The sequence below is a fragment of the Lagenorhynchus albirostris genome, chromosome 2 (assembly GCF_949774975.1).
Source record: "Lagenorhynchus albirostris chromosome 2, mLagAlb1.1, whole genome shotgun sequence".
Lineage (NCBI taxonomy): Eukaryota > Metazoa > Chordata > Mammalia > Artiodactyla > Delphinidae > Lagenorhynchus > Lagenorhynchus albirostris.
The window spans coordinates 20,591,528-20,613,580 of record NC_083096.1 but is presented as its reverse complement, the minus strand read 5'-3'; the positions used below and the strand labels follow the sequence as shown (position 1 = coordinate 20,613,580).

The 22,053-nt window shown below is 38.1% G+C and overlaps 1 protein-coding gene across 2 annotated transcripts in view; it reads right to left on the bottom strand.

Moving 5' to 3' along the window:
* Positions 1 to 22,053, bottom strand: part of DISP1 (dispatched RND transporter family member 1) — a 204,991-nt gene that overhangs the window by 64,683 nt on the left and 118,255 nt on the right. Inside the window, exon 1 of one of the 2 annotated variants that reach the window (XM_060127437.1) lies at positions 157 to 290. The exons of the other annotated variant lie outside the window; for it this stretch is intronic. The gene's annotated coding sequence lies outside the window, so the exon portion shown is untranslated. Of the gene's footprint in view, positions 1 to 156; positions 291 to 22,053 lie in introns of those variants that run through there. 2 annotated transcript variants of the gene reach the window in all.

Sequence of the window (22,053 nt, the reverse complement as noted above, 5' to 3'; positions counted from 1 at the left end):
AGATTTTAATGCATTCAGATGCCGTTCAAAGCTTACACTGAAAAAAAATTGTGAGCTGGAATTTTAAATTAATCCAAGAAGCGCACAGCAAAGTTCAGTTTTTAAATAAATTCTCCCCAAATAACACATTCACAGAAGCATGAGTAAATGTATTACCTTTATGTTAAAAGAAGAAACGTCCCTGGTTCAGTTTGGTCTGCAAATGATTGCAGTGGCCACAGCCGAAACTGGCCGCAGGAACAGAGCACACAGAGAGCAACCAGGGAGTCTCAGGAGTAGCTCCTCGGAGCAGCGGGACAGACGGAATGACAAGCACATGCAGATTGCTTTGAATTAAGCATGTTCGTTCGGGGCTGGAACTTTCCGTATTTGCTCTCCCATAGGACAGGAGAGTTTTTCTCCTACTTAACCCCTGGGGGCAAGGTCTCAATAATGGTAACAGCTGGCATACAGAGGGGCTTGATCTGAGCACAAGGTCAGCAAGCCAGGATATGAAGGTGACATGTAATTTCTAGCCTTTTCCTGCTTCTACAGGGAAATTGCACGAAGGACTGTTTTTAGTTATAACTTCCTTTGATCTTTTGGATTTAAAGTTACTTAGTAGATTAAAGCCATGCTAGCTGATATTATTTGCTTGCTTAGGCTAACTTAAGTGTTACAGATTCAGTTTTCTGACACATAGGGCTACTGCATTTAAAGTAACACAAATAAACACCAATCCGTGTTTATTTCCAAGTTCCGGGGATTCTTGTGTTCTTTCACAAATGGCTTTTGAGACTCTGCTTTTAAGGCAGAAAGTTCATAATTTTTAAAAGAGGCAGAGTCTTCTCTATTAAAAAGGAAAGTATTATTTAAAGCAGTTGTGTTTCTCTTCAATTTTCCTAAACAAAAACAGTTTGTTACATGAATTTGACACTGCTTTTTTAGAAATTTGTGGTCCTATTGATGCCAGTATTAAAAATTTCACAGCCACAACGACAAAAAAACCTTACAAAAACCTGCAAACAAATGCTTTAAATTTACACATGACATCCATTGGCAAATAAGTGATCATTTACTGCATCCATGAAATCTAACTTTTCATGACTTCTTTAATAAAAACGTATAAACAACTCTTTTAACAGGCTGTACTGATAGCAATTTCAAAATTAAAGACGATAACACGAGTAATCAAAGAAAAAATAGGTAAAATTGGACTTCATCAAAATAAAAAAAACTTTTGTACATCAAAAAACATTATCAAGAAAGTGAAAAGAAAACCTACAGAATGGGAGAAAATATTTGCAAACCACATAACTAAAAGGCTAGTAACCATAAAATATAAAAAACTTACAAATCAGCAATAAAAAGACAAATAATCCAATTTAAAAATAGGCAAGGTTTTGGAATAGAGATTTTTCTAAAGAAAATATCCAAATGGCTAATATGCACATAAAAAAGATGTTCAACATCACTAGTTATTAAAGAGTGCAAATTAAAACCACAATGAAAAACTACTTGACATCCACTAGGATAGCTATAATCAAAAGAAGAAACAGGGGCTTCCCTGGTGGCGCAGTGGTTGGGAGTCCGAGTCTGCCTGCTGGCGCGGGGGACGCGGGTTCATGCCCCGGTCCGGGAAGATCCTACATGCTGTGAAGCGGCTGGGCCCGTGAGCCATGGCTGCTGAGCCTGCGCGTCCGGAGCCTGTGCTCCGCGATGGGAGAGGCCACAGCAGTGAGAGGCCCGCGTACCGCAAAAAAAAAAAAAAAAAAAAAAGAAGAGAGGGAGGGAGGGAACAAATACTGGCAAGGATATGGAAGAACTGGAACATCATACACTGCTGGTGGGAACATAAAATGGTATAGCCACTGTGGAAAATGGTCCAGCAGTCCCTCAGAAAATTAAACATAGAGTTACCATATGACACAGCAATTTCACTCCAGGTACACTTGATCCTCATTATTTGTGGATTCCGTATTTGCCTACATGCTAAAATTTGTGATCCCAAAATAATCCTCACGGTGTTTCTCAGTCCTTCAGACATGTACATACACAGAGTAGGGGAAAATTTGAGTCTTCCAATAAACATGTTCCCAGGTGAGGTTGAACAAGGTGACACACTGCCTTCTTGTTTCAGTTCTCACACTGAAAACAAGTGTTCCTTTTGCAGTCTATTTTGGTGCCATGTTTTTCACATTTTTGTGCTTTTGTTGGCAATTTCACTGTTTAAAATGGCCCTAAAGTGTCACGCGCAGTGCTGTCTAGTGTTCCTAAGCTCAAGAAGGCTGTGATGTTCCTTACAGAGAAAATACATGTGTTAGATAAGTTTACTTAGGCATGAGTTAATGGTGCTGTTGGATGTGAGTTCAATGTTAATGAATCAACAACATATATTAGATAAGGTAACTTTAAACAGAAACACACACAAAGCAAGGTCATGTATTGACTATATATCAAAAATGTGACCAGAGTCTTGAAGGAACCTAACCATGACTCAGTATTCACTAATTCAGTGTTTGCAGAGACTTTAAAGAATGTAACTACTGCAAATGAGGAGAATCGACTGTATATATACCCAAGAGAATTGAAAACGTATGTTCATAAAAAACTTGTAATGAATGTTCATAGCAGCATTATTCACGACAACCAAGGAATCAACTCAAATGTCCATTAAATGATGCATGGATGAGCAAAATGTGGTACACACATACAATGGAATATTATCCAGCCATAAGAAGGAATAAAGCACTGATACATGGTACAACATGGATGGACCTTGAAAACACTATGCTAAGTGAAAGCCAGACACAAAATGTCACATACTGTATGATTCCATTTACATGAAATATCCAGGATAGTCAAATCCATAGCGATAGAAAGTAGATTAGTGGATGCCAGGGGTTGGGGGATGGAGACAGAGGACAGGGAGTGACTGCTAATAGATTTGGAGTTTATTTTGGGGTGATGAAAATGTTCTAGAATTAGATAGTGATCATGGTTGCATAGCTTTGTGAATACAGTAAAACCCACTGAACTGTACACTTTAAAATGGTGAATTTTATGGTACGTGGATTCTATCTTGATAGGAAAATAAGGAAGGTATAATATTCTAGCCATTAGCCCAATGGTTCTCAAATTTGAATGTGCATCAGAATCTCCTAGAAGGTTTGGGAGGAGGCAGATTGCTGTGTCTCATCCCCAAAGATTCTGATTCTGAGGTCTGGGATGGAGCCGGAGAATTTGCTTTTGTGCATGTCCGTAGGTGATGCTGACTCTGCTGGTCTGAAACCCACATTTTGAGAACCAGTGTATTAAAGACAGTATATGAACTTTTAGAGGGTAGGAAAGGTAACTTTCATCTCTGTATCTTCTAAATTTACCTAGAAAAGAGCCAGTCTTGGGGATGAAAAAGACAGGGAGGGAGGGAGGGAAAAGGAGAAGTATTTACTCAAGTAAATATATTGAAGAGTCAGTCCCTGAAATCTTAGGGTATGCTGGTTTCATGCCATACGTATGCCAAATGCTGTAGTACCTAAAAATCCCCCAAAAGGAATTACAGAATTTAAATGAAAATGAAGGTATTTTTAACATTCTTTGATCATCTGAATAGTACTTTGGTTTAGTTTATTAAAACAGCTAATCCCATTTCATTGTGCATGTTACTGCAAGAGATGTAAACAAAGGTTCTAGAGTTGTGGATCCCATAAATTACTTCAAGAAACCTCTTAAATTAGTTAAGATGTCACAGAAACCAAAGACCTGAACTCAACTCATAAACATGTAAATTCTTATTTCCATTTTTAGCAAAGGTACTGATTTGTACATTTAATCACTTTATTTAAAAATGGGTCTATGTTAAAATACAATTACAGTGCAATTTAAAGTACACTTCTAGTATTGTCACATGGAATCCATTATTATTTTGTAGATAATAATCAGGATTATTTCCAATCTCTTTGTATGTTTCTCAACATACTAAAGTGAAAAAGAAAATGCTAATAACCTTACAAAGTTCTAAGGTTCTCTGAAAACAGTATCCCTTTTTTTCTTGGATCACATTACTTAGGTATCTTTCTTCATTACTAGGAACACGGAAAGGTTACAGGAGAGGGACAGAGAGACAAGAGCTGGCCAGAGAGGCACAACAGTTAGTACTTTTTAAAAAGTGAAAAAAAACACCTGCTGGTTCATTAAACTCTTTCACATCTGAACTCAGTCCAAAATGTGATTCTAGATGTTGTTATATTTATTGACATTTAGAAGTCCCATCTATTAATCTTTGTGTGTGTGTGTGTGTTAAATGTCAAAACAGTTACGAATGAATAAACCGCGGTCTAAGGTAGATGGTAGAGTTCTGCTTCAGCAAGATTTTTACTTCAGTAGGGTCAAGTCAATAGCTTTGTCATTGGAAAGTACAAGTTCAGAAAAGTAATGACAGGAAAGTTCTTCAGATAATATTCTACATTGTGTTTTAGTGTTTCTAGAGTACAGATTGTTAGGTACACGCTAAAGACTTCAGCCCAGAACATTATTATGTTGCTCAAGTCAGAGCCAGAACAGGGAAATCCATGGAGTCCTAAAGTGCAGTCTCAGCTCTGCCACTCACTAGCTCTGTAACCTTGAACCAGTCACTTAATCCAGAGCTTAGGGCCTCCTACTTACAAAGTCCATACATTAGATGAAATAATCTCACAGGTCCCTCTCGACTCTGATTTCAGTTTTTATGAATTTGGATACCACTCAAATGGATAAAACGAATCCCAGTTTTACTATTCAAATTTGGATTAAGAAAAAAAATATACAGTCAAAGTTGAGTCAGTGAGTTTGGAGCAAAGACCATAATGCAAGCAAATTGAAGCAGAAACAAAATAACTGTGATGCTAAAATTCCTTTCCATCAAGGTGGAAATATGTGCGTCAGTCTTACATATTCCTCTCACCTGAATTTACATTTTAAAATCTTATCACTTCTTTGTAAATCTCATTTCCTGTTGAAAACTCTACCTCCAAAAGCTACAATTCTTACAAATGAAAATGTTATCACCTTGCTTATCTTCCACAGTCTGACATCTAAAGAATCTGCTCTTCACCCTCATAGTAACCTCCAGCCCTGGAGTTCTTAACCGTGTCCTCTTCTAGTTTTCCTCGCTTTGCACTTTCTTCATACGGATCTGATAGTCATCATTTATTTACTTTACAAGCCTTTTACTGTGCCAGCCTTTCAAAGGTCTCCCCTAAACTTGCTCTCCCACTCTTTTTTTTTTCCTCCAAGGTTTGCGAATGTTACTGAAAAAAGTCACCAGAGAGGGAAGCGGAGACCTCAACCAAATGCAGACTCTCACCTCTGGAGGGTTCTCCGAGCTACTGAGATTCGTCTCATCTATCACAGATTCTTCACTGAAATCCCCACAGGGACTGCTGGAAAGCTTTCCCACGCTCCCCACCTTAACCCTCTCTGTGAAAAATGCTATCTATTTTATGAAAAAGAATGAAACTTTTTGACCACGAGTGCCTGCAAATATTACCATCTCTACCCCAAACTTTTTCTGGAACTCATCCCTTATCTCTCAAAATGTCCATGCCTCTTTCCTAAATTAACTACTTACACACTAGGTCTGTGCTACCCAATAAGGTAGCCACTAGCCACATGTGACTACTTATATTTAAATTAAAATTAAATGCAGTTAAAATTTTTGCACTCAGGTTGCACTAGCTGCATTTCAGTGCTCGACAGCTACATGTGGCTCGTGGCTACCGCACTGGACAGAGCAAAGAGAAAACTTTGCCCATCACTGCAAAGTTTCATTGGACAGCGCTCCCCTAGATCTACATGCTCCAGATCACTGCCCTGTTTCTTTAGCCTATCGCACTTGCCCTCCCCAAGTCCATCTACAACTCTTCCTCTTTGCTAGCTCCTTCATTATATCCTTAGAAAAAATGTCTCCTTTCCCCCAGCCTAAACAAGTAATCCTTCTCTTGGCCTGCTAGTGTTCAGGTCTATTTTTTCCTTTCCTTTCACTGCCAGGCAATACTCAAGCCTCACCTCCTCTCATTCCTTAACTTCTAACAATCTTACTCACCATCTAATACAACTGTTCCTTCAAAACCAAAATTCAGTGGTCCTTTCTGAATACTCATTTTCTAAAATATTTATTTATTATTTATTTTATTTATTTATTTTGGCTGCACCAGGTTTTAGTTGCAGCAGACGGGATCTTCATTGTGGCATGCAGGATCTTTAGTTTCGGCATGCGGACTTCTTAGTCGTGGCACACAGGATCTTCGTTGTGGCATGCGGGAACTTTTAGTTGCAGCATGTGGGCTTCTTTTTTTTTTTTTGCGGTACGTGGGCCTCTCACTGTTGTGGCCTCTCCCGTTGCGGAGCACAGGCTCCGGACCCGCAGGCTCAGCGGCCATGGCTCAAGGGCCCAGCCGCTCCGCGGCATGTGGGATCTTCCTGGACCAGGGCACGAACCCGTGTCCCTTGCGTCGGCAGGTGGACTCTCAACCACTGCGCCACCAGGGAAGCCCCATGTGGGCTTCTTAGTTGCGGCATGTGGGATCTAGTTCCCTTGCCAGGGGATCTGGGCCCCCTGCACTGGGAGCACAGAGTCTTACCCACTGGACCACCAGGGAAGTCCCAATATTCATTTTCTTTACATTTCTTCATTTCCCAACCCCACTGGTAATCTCTTTTCTCCTTGCTCAGTTTCCATTATTTTAACACTCTCGACCTCTTTAACCTCTATCCCATTTTCTTGGCAGATCCTCTGAATTCTCTTATTCTAAATCTTAGGCAATGTCCAAGGCTCTGTCCTTTGTCCTTTCTGCTCTATACTTGCTGCCTATGTCATCACATTCAACTTTTTTTCTAAGTTCCACTTTTGCCACTTTTGCTTTCTAAGGACATTTCAATATATGTGTCCTGCCAGCAGCTCAAATTCAATAAAGTACAATACAAATTATCTTATCATGTTCAAACAACTTCTTGATTTTCCTATTTCTATTTACACAGTCACTTAAGCCCCCAAATTTTAACTTAAAATATTTATTTATTGAACACCTGATCTGCACCTTTGACTTTTACACCACCATGTACCCTTATTTATTTGTGCTCAAGACCTAGCCATTGTCACATAAACCCTCCCTTCCTTTCCATTCCCTATCCCACTTTCTATGTACTATTCCCTGGAATTACTGCAAGAGCCTACTAGATATGACCTAATCTATGGTCCCCTAAAATTCCAATCTAAGCAACACAGAGCTTCCGATTCATCATCATAACAGAAGGATCTAACCAAGCTGCACCTCAGTCCAGAAAACACAAATGGCTCCTCCATGCCACTAAGTAAAGTTTAAACATCTTACTTAGCTGGCACGCAAGACCCTCCAATATCTGGGCCCTTTCCCTTCCTACTCAGTCCCCTTGCCAAACAGAATTTGCTTTACTCCAAACAAGCTTGCACACAACCCCTCAGTGCTTATGCTCTTACGTCCACTTGCAATGGTCTTTGTTTGCATTTCCAGCTGCCATCATCCCATCCATTCTTTTTTTTTTTTTTTTTTTTGCGGTACGCGGGCCTCTCACTGTTGTGGCCTCTCCCGTTGCGGAGCACAGGCTCCGGACGAGCAGGCTCAGCGGCCATGGCTCACGGGCCCAGCCGCTCCGCGGCATGTGGGATCTTCCTGGACTGGGGCACGAACCCGTGTCCCCTGCATCGGCAGGCAGACTCTCAACCACTGCGCCACCAGGGAAGCCCCATCCCATCCGTTCTTTACAACACATGACAAGCAACATATCTTCCATGAAGCCTTCTCTGATTGCCTAAGCCAGGAATTCTTTCATCCTCTCCTAAGTTATTGACCCTGAGAGCTATCTTATGGCACTTAGCACGTGTTAATTTTTTTATCATGGCCATTTGTATACGTCTCTTACCCTCTTAATCTATACCTAACAGCACAAGCTCTTTTGTTATCATTTTTATATTCCTTAGGAAGATCTAGCACCTGGTAGGTACTTGACAAATACTTATTGAAAAAATGATTTTTTACAATTTGTTACTATGACCTATACCCTTTATTAAGCAGAATAAATGTAGTTTTGGAATGTAGTCTGCAAAATAAAATTCAATACACAAAATCCTATTTTCCTGCTGATTTAAGTGGGCCCTAAGGACCATTTCCACTATGGTTGTAGGAGAGAAACAACAGCCAAGATTCAATATATTTTAAGTATGACTGCAATATGTTGCACTTTTCTCTGCTTTTTTAAAAAAATTTATTATTTATTTATTTGTTTATTTTTGGCTGTGTCAGGTCTTAGCTGTGGCACACAGGATCTTCGTTGCAGGCTCTCTACTTGTGGGGCATGGGTTTTCTCTCTCTAGTTGTGGCGCGCCGGCTCCAGGGCGCGTGGCCTCTGTAGTTCGTGGCGTGCAGGCTCCAGCTGAGGCGCGAGAGCTCAGTAGCTGTGGCACGTGGGCTTAGTTGCCCCACGGCATGTGGGATCTTAGTTCCCTGACCAGGGATGGAACCCACATCCCCTGCACTGGAAGGTGGATTCTTTACCACTGGACCACCAGGGAAGTCCCTTTTCTCTGCTTTTAAATTCTGAATATTAAATTTCTGCAGAATACTAAGAGATGTCAGTAATTGGCTTTTCACCCTTTTCTCCAAACCAGTAGACGTCACTCCAGAAACTAATATGCAAGCTTATTCCTGGGCAGTTTTTTAAATTTCTTTTTGTTTTGTTTCTAAGGTAGGATTTTCCTTGGCATGAGCAAAAATATTTTTAAGCAACGAAATTAAATGAGTTTTTCCCCACAGTGAGCCATTCACTTTAATAGACAATAGACTTTCTGTTTAATTGCCAATTGATCTTATTGTAGCAAATATGATTTCTGTGATAAAATGCCTTGTAAACAAGTGAATCTGGGAAATCTTAATTTTTATTCATTACATCCTTTGCTTGGTTTGATTAAAAACTAGGTAACCATGTGCATTTTTTCAATAATCCAGAAAGCATTTTGGTCATCCAGAATGAAATTCACTTATCACTACCAAAAATTTTAATGAAGATCAGAAGTTGGGATATATATTTTAAGCAAAAAGCACAGAGGTTAGTAACGTTCAGAGAAAAAGTAGTCTTGTTCCTGTGAAGGAAAAAAATCTTACTACGCAATACAAAACAACAGGCAAAAATTTCAGCTCTCCTGACCTAACAAAAAAATTGCTACTAAAAAGAACTTTTTACATGTGAAAAATAACTCAAGCAAGTTAGTTTATTATAGGTTTCACGTTGGTATTCTGGGGAACATCTTGTCTTGACATGAGCAGCGTAAACAGCATGCTGCACAAGAGCCTTTCTCCCACACAAAGCATGAAGAATGTTTTATATTTTAGAGGAGGAGAGGAGGCTCAGATTTGATAGTTTTATATCAAAAACAAGCTGGATCATTTCAGCCATAACAAAATAACTAGACTATAGATCATCTAAGAATATAATCTGGTGACACACGATGATTTAAAAGCAAAGCACAGTGCAGCCATGGGCTCTGGAGAGGTTCCAAAATATTTTTGGTTTGCAGTATAGGATTTCAAAGTAAGATTTTTTACTTTTACAATAGATGCTCCTAGAGTGAAATATACTCCTAGAATGAAGACTAGGGTGTCTTAACTCTAATCTAATTAGAACATTATTTTAGTGGTTTCAGCTGCATTGTTACCAAACCTTAAATGAATCTAAATGAATGTGGTATTACAGCATATGTTAAGAAGGATTATGACCAATAAATTGAAATTTTCTGTAAGTTAGACTTCTAATATTTATGGAGAAAGTTACATTTACTTTACTTATGTCATGAAATAAAAATACATGCAAGTTAATTTTCCAAAAGTCAGACTTTATAGGAAAATATATGTGTCACTTGCGTACAAACACCTGTCGTCACTGCTAAAGGCTTAGATTAAGTAACACTATGACACATCACATTCTCTGATATAAAATGAAGTTGTCTGGATGAAAGTAAATGAAAATTCTAATCCTATTTTATTTATGTATACTTTTTATAACATGTGGTAATATTATGTTTGGCAAGGAAAGAACCTTAAACTACCCGAACTCTAAGACTGAAGACGTTTATGAGAGTTAGATATTTCATAAAAACGGCGGGAGTTATTTTATATGTTGAAAACACACTCATTAGTTATTCAGAAGTTCAAAATTATGAAACTTATGTTATGTCTGGCTACATATTTCATATGTTTATATGAAATAAAATTCTGTGAGATGGCTGTAAAAAGATGAGAAATAATGCAGTAACAAACGGGAAAGGAGTAAGGATATTTATTTCCATCAGAACATAAGAATATGAGATATATACTAGAAGACTAAAATATCTCAACATGGCAGTGCTGTCAGACTCAAAATATAGGCCTGGCTAAAAGAATACATTTATAAATGGGGTGCATTAGAACCTAGGATTAGTTACTATGGACAGTAAAGGTTATCTTTTTTTCCACATTATCTTTTATTTTTGATGTCTAGTGTTAGTAACATGTATAACATCTACAGTGTTTTGTATCATATAAGAAAATATTGATGTAAGTACTGACAGATAATTCATCCTGTAAACAGACAATGCAAACTCTCAGTATCAATAAATACAATACCGCACTTAAAATGTATTTTCTCTTCCTTATGATTTTTCTTAATAACATTTTCTTTTCTCTAGCTTACTTTATTGTAAGAATATGTATATAGCACAAACAACATACAAAATAAGTGTTAATTGACTTTTTATGTTATCAGTAAGGCTTCCTGGTAAACAGTAGGCTTAACGGTAGTTAAGTTTGGAGGAAGTCAAAAGTCAGACATGGATTCTCAACTGCACAGGGAGTTGGGGCTCCTAATCCCCATGTTGTTCAAGGGTCAACTGTAATTCTCTTCATACATTATTGGATTTAATTTGCTAATAATTTGTTGAGTTGTTTTTCCATCTATGTTAACAAGAGATATTGGTCTGTAGTTTTCTTTTTGTAATTCTTTGTCTGGTTTTGGTATTAGACTACTGCTTGCCTCATAGAATGGGTTAGGAAATATTCCCTCTGTTTCTATCCTAGTAAAAGGTTATCTTAACATATTTAACATATTAACTTAATAGCATGACAAATGCCACTTCAAGAACATTGAAACAAAAATCATCACAACGATTGGTGGTCCTCAGAAAGAAGGCATCTTTGGCACATTCTTTGCAAACCCCCAATGCTGAAAGTCTAAGCAAGCTCTGGTGGTCATTACCATACCTGAATGGTAGACCTTTCTGGGCTGCCAGCCAGAATGGACCTCCTGGGTATGTACTGGTATATGCTCCAGCTCCAGTGTTGGGAAGTGTGGATACAACAGGGAAGATGTCCGATGCCTATACCAAGCCACCATGGGTGTGCTGTGACATGTACTACTACAGCTGTCCCCAACCTTTTTGGCTCCAGGCACTGGTTTTGTGGAAGACAATTTTTCCACAGACGCAGGGTTGGGGGGCATGGTTTCGGGATGATTCAAGCACATTACATTTATTGTGCACTTTATTTCTATTATTATTACACTGTAATATATGATGAAATAATTATACAACTCACCATAATGCAGAATCAGTGGGAGCCCTGAGCTTGTTTTCCTGCAACTAGATGGTCCCATCTGGGGGTGATGGGAGACAGTGATACCCAAAGTGTGTTGCTTAGGTTCAGTCTACTCTGTAATCTTGTTTTCGTTGCTGTCACTGCAGAAAACTCTGCTTCACAAAGATAGGATGTTGGAAATGGAAGCAGGCTTTCCAGTGCTTTGTGTCAATCTCAGGATATTCCACCTTGACTTTAATCTGGAACGTATGGAGATATGAAGTTGTCTCAAACATAATTTTTAAGGCCACCGTCATTTGCGATCACAAGCAGTTGATCCTCTTCTAGCACGGACAAAGTCGATTCACCTGGCTTATTCACAAATGGGTCATGGATCCATTCCTTCCCAGTTCGGGGGTCTTTTGTGGTTGGGAAGTAATGCTCAAACTCTTCTGAAAGCTGAGATAGGTGACCATGCACCAGCTGGGAGAAAGAAGGCCCTGGCTCAGTCTCTTTCAAAATCTCTGCTAATGATTGAAACATGTCAAAAATCCCAGGGCTCACTCATCACCCCCATAATTCCAGTTCGGCTTCGAATGCAGTCACTTTATCTGCCGACTTGAACACAGTTGTTCTCCCCTGAAGTGACAGGTTGAGTTCGTTGAGCAGGTTGAATATGTCGCACAAGTAAGCAAGTTTTGCGATCCATTCTGTGTCACTGAATTGTGCTGCCAGTGGTGACTGTTTTTCTAAAAGAAATCTCTAGAGCAGCTCTCATAACTCAGAAACTCTGGCCAGTGATCTCCCTATAGAAGCCATCTCACTTCTGTGTATAAGAGAAGGCATGGGTTCTCTGCGTCCATCTCCTCACAGAGCTGTGCGAACAGATGTGAGTTAAGGGTGTATACTTTAACGTGGATGATAATTTTAATCACATCCTGCAAAACGTTGTTAAGTTCAGGTGACATTTTTCGGCTAGCCAGCATTTCTCTATGGATGACCCAGTGCGTCGACTCACATTCAGAAGCGACCTCTTAGACCCGAGTAGTGAAACCAGAAAGCCGTTCAGTCATGGCTGCCGCTCCATCCTTGCATATACTGACACAAAATGACCAATTCAGTTTTCCTGATATGTAATCATTCAAAGAGTTGAATAGTTCTGCAGCTGTGGTGTTGGTTGGCAACAAAAGTGTACATAACATATCCGCATGCACATCCTCCTGAAAAATATATCGCACAAAAACAAGCATTGTTGCCTTGTTGTCAACATCGGTAGACTCGTCAACCTGGATTGCATACCACAGTGACTCATTAATCCTCTCTAACAACTGTGCCTCAAAATCCTTTACTATTTCATCAAGTCGTCTAGTTATGGTGCTAGCCAAAAGAGGAACACGTGCCACCTTTTGAACTGCAGCCTCTCTTAAAAGATCATAACAAATGTCCCTAGCAGCAGGCAGGATCAACTCTTCACCCATAGTAAAGGGCTTCTTAGCTTTAGCAATGCGGTTAGCCACTAAGAATGATGCTTTCAGTGCAGACATATTTGATGAAGTGGTGGCCTTCAGTAATTGCTTCTGTTCTTCGTGTTCACGATTTTTTCTTTTGAAAAACTCCAAAAGCTTGTGTTTTAATGCAGGGTGATTGGTCTCCATGTGGCAAAGCAGTTTTGAAGCTTTCATGGCTTCGTTGGATAGCCAGTCGCCACATATTATACAAAGCGGGCTTGGAGAATGTGAATCACCTGTTGCAATGAACCTGCAATTTAAGTAGGACTCTTGGTATTTTCTTTTAAAAACAGCTTTCTTTTGGTGGGCAGTCTTAGAGTCTTCTGCTGTCTCATCATTGGGTCTTTCCCCCTTTGCAAAGAAGCTCTCCCGTGACATTTGTTTTTCACTCATTTTGGCTAGGGTTAGCTTGTGGGCTTACCAAAACTGTGACTCAGACAAGTGTGCAGTGCAGGAAAGAGGCACGGACAGAAGTGGTAAATCAAATAATGGGCGGGCCACGCACGGACTAAAATAAGTGTCAGATTCTGACTTTAAGCCTGCCACCAGATGCAGCTGTACAGTTGAAGTACATCAACTCACTTGCCACTATAAAGCCTGCCACCAGATGCAGCTTAATTGTCACTTGCCATTCACTGATAGGGTTTTGATATCAGTCTGCAATCAACTGATTTATTATGGTCTCTGTACAGTCAAACCTCTCTGCTAATGATGATCTGTATTTGCAGCCGCTCCCCAACGCTGGCATCACCGCCTCAGCTCCACCTCAGGTCATCAGGCATTAGATTCTCATAAGGAGCACGCAACCTAGATCCCTCACATGCACAGCTCACAGCAGGGTTCGCGCTCCTATCAGAATCTAACGCCGCCACTGATCTGACAGGAGGCGGAGCTCAGGCGGTAATGCGAGCAATAGGGAGCGGCTGTAAATACAGATGAAGCTTTGCTTGCTGGCCTGCCACTCACCTTCTACTGTGCGGCCCGGTTCCCAACAGGCCACGGACCAGTACCAGTCCATGCCCGGGGCTTGGGGACCCCTGTACTACTAGATTCTGGCATCCCCAAAAGGCTCAAGATACTATAACTGGGGCTAGATAAAACCTGCAGCAGCCAGTTGAGGCGTCCTTAACCTTAAACATCTTTAGAGAAGAAAATTCCACAACTTTCTTTGTTAACCTGTTCCAGGCACTAAAATAACCTAAGACCACAAGACTTTTGACAAAAATGTGGGGAGAAAATACTTAAAGTGAATTTAAACATTTTTATTCCTTTATAACAAAACTCACAACCCAATTGTATATTGAAAATTACCACGATAAATATGTAACAAGCACTGGTTCAAGCACTGCCTTTGCAAAGAAACACCAAAGGAGATGGGAATTCCGTTACTCTGAATACAAAGCAACAACAACAAAATAAGCTTACACGATTACTGGCATCAAGAAAGTACTTTATTTATTAAGCAGGTCATTGTATCATCCATACACACAACCTCTGCCTTAAAAAGAAACAGAGAAGTGATACTTATCACAATGTTATTATCCAGTATTTAGACTTCACAAAGGTCTATCACTGAAAGTGTCTTATACTAAAGGAGAATGAAGGATGAAAAAATTGAGGGGTTGAAGAATTAGAACTAGTTAGTTCTTTGTTTTATTCCTAAATTAAGGCGTCTGCCTTGCTTTGTCACCCAATAGTCTTTGCTTTCCTGGATATCTCAGTCAACGACGAAGAATTCCTAAGTATGTGCTCTACTTAATATCTTCAAGCCACATTCCCTTACATAGCACACCATCAACACAGCCCTCAGTCACAGTGAAGGAACATGATGCACTCCCCCTTGCCATCCCTATGGGATATTAGGCAATGCAGCGTTCATTCCTTTCTCTGCCAAGTGGAATGCCTTAGTAATATGCATCCACACCCTGCTGGCTTTGCAAGAAGTCAAACCCAGCATCAAGGATCCAGCTCAGATGCCCTATATAGAAACAAGTAGAACTGTCACAAATCTCTCAAATGATCCCTAATCTTGCATAAATGTACCATTTACTTAGATCAAAGAAACCTAACTTTTGGAAATAACTGCTTTTCTTAGTCTTGGATTATATTTGCAATGATGGCTACTGTTGATACACACTGACAACTGGTACCCAAACACAGTGTCCAGGACAGCTACAGCTGAACTCAGATTTTATAAAGCCAGGAGTATATGAGAGATAGATACTCAGTCTCTGCTACTGTGATCTTAACTTCATTACCCTTTTTGACACCGTCGAAGACTAAATTTTACAAGATCTCTCATTATATCTCCTAAGAGGGGGACAGTATTGACAGTGCTTATTCTCACAGTGATAAATAACTCTGTATCCTTTTCAAAAGGGTAAATGAAAAAATCGGGGAGGTGAGAAGATTGAAAAAAGGAGGTAAGGTCCTGGTGTCCATGTCATCTTGTCTCTGAGGGCAAAGCCCCTTGAACTGGTGCAAAGAAAATTTGAATCCAAATTAGTAATAATGTACAGGCCTCACCATGTCACAAGAAAAAAATTTTTTTTCTGATCCCAACTTCAAAGCATAAAACTAATATCCCATTGGTATAATATATTTTGAAAGTCAATTAAGTATGTATATAGTAACACACATTTATTTCTGGATTCTGGTACTAGTATACTTGGAAGGTTCAATTGTGGGTTTGCACAAGTCTCCCTAAAAGAGTTTTTATTTTTTAAAAAGTTCCTTTTAAAAAATTAAATTCCTGTCCCTTTGATCAAAACTAACTTCAAATAGAGAAGCAAGGGATTTTATAACAGCCCGATGATTTTAATGATTTCCTTTGGATCACCTGGCATCAGAGTATAGTGGCGTGGGTAAGAGAAACACATAACATTATTAGTTATATAAGCAGACCATACTTATTTTTTGTTTAGAATCTTATTTTTTTTTAAATAAAATACTCTCACTTTTAAGTACAAACCGGGGAATAAAATAAGTTATCCCTACTTGGCTCTGGAGTGTACCAATTATACAGAAACAAGGAGTGTTTGAATCCCAAATTTCATAAAAGTTATCTCAAAGATGAATGCTAAGAAGAGATTCCTATTTCATTTTTATATTCCTATCTACTCTTTTACTAAATGTTTAATGCTAACATCTTGCGACTTTTTTCAAGACAAAAGATTTTTTAATAAAAGGAGAGGAAAATAGGAAAAGGAAGACTATCTCGGGTAAAATCTTGGGCTAAGCACATAAAGGAATATAGTTCAAGTAGTTTTAATATGCTGTAAACCAACTTATTTTTCAAATAAACTCTCTAACGTGGAAGTTCATATTTTGGATAATATGGGTCTAACAGTAACATCTCCACTCTTTTTTGAAACATACAAGCTAATATTTTAATATGTGAAAGTAAATTATGTGATTCATGAAAAATAAATTTAATCCATCAATTTATTTGCTTAATTCTTTCATATTTTATAAAATGATTCAGTCTTAATTTTATATTTCACTTCTAGCCATTTCACAGCTAAATTTTTTAGGAGAATACAAGTGACCAAGAACCAAGGAGAAAGGTGGGGGGGCAATACTTTTTACAACGTCGGAATAAATCTTAATGTACTACGTTCCAGTCACTATTTTTTATTTAATTCTAAAACTCTGAAGTATAGTTTGAAGTTTTTTAAAGTACAGTTTTGTTTTTGCTTTTCGCATTCCTGCTATAAAAATCTGGTCCTGTGGGTTGAGAGTCCTGCACATTGCCTCATATTCCAAGATCACATCACTGCATATGGCAGCTATACTTCATTCTTGCTCCCACTACGTCATATGTCAATACTCAGACTTGAAAGCGCTTCCCTATCACACTGCTATTTTTCTAGTTCACATTCTTTAGTGAAACCTCAAATAACCAAATAAGTTCAACAAAAGTTTACTGAAGCTTATGAATATAGTGTGGTTACCTTTTATTTTCTGCTGCCTAATAAGCTCTGAGAATAAATTAAAGTTAAAAGGAACAATTTGATTAATACATGAGTCAACCCCCTATAATTAAGAAATCCCTTGTAGAAAAAGAGTTCAATATATGAGGAAACTAAAGCCAATAGGGATAGAAGAGGAGAGAGTAAGGAGAGGGGCAACCGAAGGCAGATGGTAAAAGGAACATGGGAAATGGAAAACAGCCGGAGTATCTGTGTGATAAATTTAACACACACACATCAAATAATGGGGAAGAAACGAAGCAAGCAGAAACTGAGGCAGTCTGAGGGGGAAATAGGAAACTGAGGGGAGAGGACAAAATATAACACTGAAAATAGATAAGGCGGAAGAAAAATTAGGTGTTTTATGCTGTAATCTAACACAGAGTAGTAATCTGGGCTTTTAAACCAATTTAATAGGAGAAAAGAAACAAATGAAGAAAACTGCAACATTACACGTATCTACAGTTACTGCAAAGGTATGACTAAGCACTCTTGCACACTGTGGTTCTTCTTGAAATTCCAACTGCTTTTTTTCTTAGAACCCCATATCATTCATTATAATGCTGTACACACAGGTACTTGATTAAAGCATTAGTAAGAGTTTATGAAAAATAACTGACCACTGGACTTCCAGAAACAGGAGTCAGCCTCCTCTGGCCTACGGACAAGGGTCATACGAGCGCTGGTTGCTGCCTGCCAGCATGCACCCACTCCTTGCTACTTCTTGAGATGGCCCCCACAACCTCACTCCCTCAGTAAAATGATCTCTTCCATCTGCAAAAGAAATTAAAAGGCACGGGATATTGGCACCCTTCCTTTTAAGAGTTCCTTAACTTTGCTCTACACAGACTTACACTTGAAACAAAGTAAATCCATTCTCCCAGTCCCCTTGTTGCAAAGATACCTTTGTCTCCTAGACAATTCAAATTGCAAACAGCAAGAGGCTTTGGTTTAGAGAAGATATTCTCCAATACTATGATATCCTTACTTTATACTAATACCTAATCAGCATTTATTCAGTCTAAAGATCAACTATGAACAAAGTGAAAAATAGGTTTAACTGTAAACCTATCTCCTCTGCTCTTTGAACATCCCAAATATACTTATTTTACAACCTTGGTCAAAGTTGCATAGTAGTGAATTCATGTTCTAATTTTTTTTTTTTTTGGCAGGTAGGGAAGTTTTTTTAAACATGTTCTTTTGGCAATTAGGTTTGCAGGCTCATTTTTTAATGAGAGGTTTTTGTTTGTTTGTTTTGCGGTACGCGGGCTTCTCATTGTTGTGGCCTCTCCCGTTGCGGAGCACAAGCTCCAGACGCGCAGGCTCAGCGGCCATGGCTCACGGGCCCAGCTGCTCCGTGGCATGTGGGATCTTCCCAGACCGGGGCACGAACCCGTGTCCCCTGCATCGGCAGGCAGACTGTCAACCACTGCGCCACCAGGGAAGCCCCTATGAGTACATTTTAAAATTTGCTTTTACTCATGCTTACTTAATTTTTAAACAATATTTATTCATATTCTAGTACAAATCTGAATGAAGCCATACAAGTTATCCAAAACTAATAACCCTATGGAATAAATGGAATTACTAATGCTAAAAGAAGCTTTCACATAGACCCAATTAAATCATGTTATAATTCTATTAAAGCATGACAGAAGAGTCCATGTAAGTGCAATAAAGTTTAATGGAAATTCAGTCTGATACTAAGAATAAGTTATATTCTATGAAAGCATAAATTATAAATAAGAAATAGTCTTACAAGAAGTCTATAATTCCTCAGAAATTAGCCAACATATACTTATAATCAAATTTATACATTCAGAGTTTTCACATAGCGACAGTGATACTATATACTGTTTGTACAGTCTGCATTTGAAAAATGAAGTTATTCTTTAATTAGCTATTTCTATGCAAAAGTTAATGGATGTTTGAAAATGAGTTTCATTACATGATTCTGTAAATGTACTCTGTAATAACTAACATTATCACACAGCTGTATAAACATATTTACCATGACATATTCTTCTACCACAGGTGTATATTTTCCATTCTGAGCATTACTAATATGTATTTCATACTAGCCTGATTTGGAATTAACACTGAAGGGAAGAAATTTTTCTTAAATTATTTAACTACCAGTAAAATAAAATGTTCACCCAACAGAACACTTAATATGTCATAATCCATCTTATTTTTGCATTTTTTGTGCTCCAACTTCCTCCTAAAAGGGTTTATGGCAGCTATTTAATTTCTTTTTTATTTTATAAATATTAACAATAAAATCCTCATCTGAAAAGTAAATAAGATCAGCCTCAAAATAAATTAGGATTTGCATTTACCGGCAAACATCACTTGCAGCATGAGTATACTTTATATTTTTCTAGTAACATAGTAAAATATAGGTTAATAAGGTAAATAAAATATTCCAATAATATAATCAAATAAGTAGAAATCACTTTATTAGGACATGAGCCCCTGAATAAACTAAAGATAAATTACCCTTTCTAAATTTAATATAAAGTATCATACTAAGAGAAAAGATGTCAGAAATGAACTTTTAGCCTCTTTTGAACATCAAGAATGCTAGTGTTAATTGATAATGAAAAAGTCTAGAAATATGTTAGTATATAAATAATATCTTTGGTATAGGTGAGAACAAATGGCTCAGTAATGACATCATGATGTAATAGACCAAAGGCTGAATGATTACTTAAGAGCAGAGGCTTAGGAAGCTCCCATAAATATATTTTGGAGATTACTTTTTAGTTTTGGAAAAATAAAATAGATGAAAAACCTCACATTGGCAGGTAGTCAAACACCTTCCATGTTTCAAGTAATTTCTAAAGGTGTCTAAGCCTTTACATAAAGGACATGAGAATATTTTTCAGCTGTGGTCCAACAACTATTAGCTTCATCCTCCCTGATTAGGGAAAGGAATAAGCAGACTACATTTCTTTTCCATAAAAGGAATCTGAATTGCAGGAGTACATAGCATATATGCTAGGTTTTATTTGATCTGAACACAAATTCTGAAGCAAACTAGGAAATTTAAAAATATATTTAAGCACTAATTTGATATTTATTCACTCTGTCTCCTTCTGAGGGAATATCCCAAAGTAAGTCTTCTAAAGACAAATATCATATGATATCACTTATATGTAGAATCTAAAATATGACACAAATGAACTTATCTACGAAACAGAAACAGACTCACAGACATAAAGAACAGACTTGTGGTTGCCAAGGGGGTTGGAGGGTAAGGGAGGGATGGACTTGGGGTATGGGATTAGTAGATGCAAACTATTATACATAGAATGGATAAACAAAAAGGTCCTACTGTATACTGTATAGCACAGGGAACTATATTCAAAATCCTGTGATAAACCATAGTGAAAAAGAATACAAAAAGGAATGTGTGTGTGTGTGTGTGCGTATGTAACTGAATCACTTTTCTGTACAGCAGAAATTAACACAACATTGTAAATCAACTATGCTTCAATAAAATATATCTAAAACGAAAAGTAAAACAAAAACACAAGAATAGACCTCTTCCCTAGTGTCTGAGCAACCTTCTCAGAGCCTGGGGATGTCTTTGGTATCTGATAAATCAAGGATTTAGAGTACTAACGATCAGTATACTTAGAAGGTAATGTCAAATATGCCTGGCACTTTCTAATTTTACATAGTGTAGATTAAGGTCACACTACACCTCAGGTTTCTAAACAGTGATCACAAAGGCAGTCTAAATAACACGAGCTCTTCAAAACCAGCTTACAGAGTTTTTTGTTTTCTCACTCATTCTAAAGGGAAAAACACAACTTAACGCCAACTTGATATAAGAAAACCTATGTTTCAAATTCTTCACATTATTATATGAGTAAGTATATTTAAATATACAACTTTACATTTTAACACTTACTTTTTACAATTAATGCTTACTTAGACATACCAAAATATTCACCCATTTCTTTGCTTATATTGATTCTTGCATCTCATGCTTTCCATCTGGGTTCACTTTCTTTCTAGCTGAAGCATATGTTTTTGCAGCTCTTTTGGCAAAAATCTATGAATAGTCTACATCCTCAGTCTCTGCAGGTTCCAAAATACCTTCTTTTCACTTTTACTCTTAAGTTATTTCCCTCAGTACTTTGAAGATATTTTTCCACAGCCTTCTGGCATCTGTTAAGAAGTCTGGGGTCAATCTTAATTTTCATTCTTGGTACGAAACCTATCTTTTGTCTCTAGTCACTATTAATACTTCAACCCTCTGACAAATCCTTCTCTATCTTCACGTTGGGCTCGTGACCTGGGTATCTATTTCACTACACAAGCAATCAGAAGAGACCTTCCACAACTGCAAACCGTCACAGCTACTCACCTACCAGCACCTGTACACAAATTGGTTTTCTGCCATCTTGCCTGTTTCTTGAGATAAACTGTTCTCATTTCTAAGTCTAACCCCTACACTTATGTATTAGATTCCATTCCCTTTCACCTACTAAAGAACACTGTCAAGCAATTCTCTGAATAGGCAGAGCACAGAGGTTTTTAGGGCAGGGAAAATACTCCATATAATACTATAATGATGAATACATGTCATTATACATTTGCCCAAACCCACAGAATGTACAACACCAAGAGTGAACTGTAATGTAAACTCTGGACTTAAGGTGATTAAGATATGTCAGTGTAGGTCCATCAATTGTAACAAATGTACCATGCTGGTGGGGGGATACTGAGAGTGGAGGAAGCTAAGCATGTGGGGGGGGGGGGAGGGGGTATATGGTAAATCCCTGTGCCTTCCTCTCAACTTTGCTGTTAATTAAAATTGCTCTAGAAAAAAGTTTGTTTTTTTAAAAAGTAGGTTCTGGGTTATTTTGGTTGTTGCTATTTTCATTTAAAGCTTAACTACAAGCAAGGTTCAGTCTTTCAGACTATCTAGTTATATATCACCCAGTTTGCAAATTTGTTGAGGGT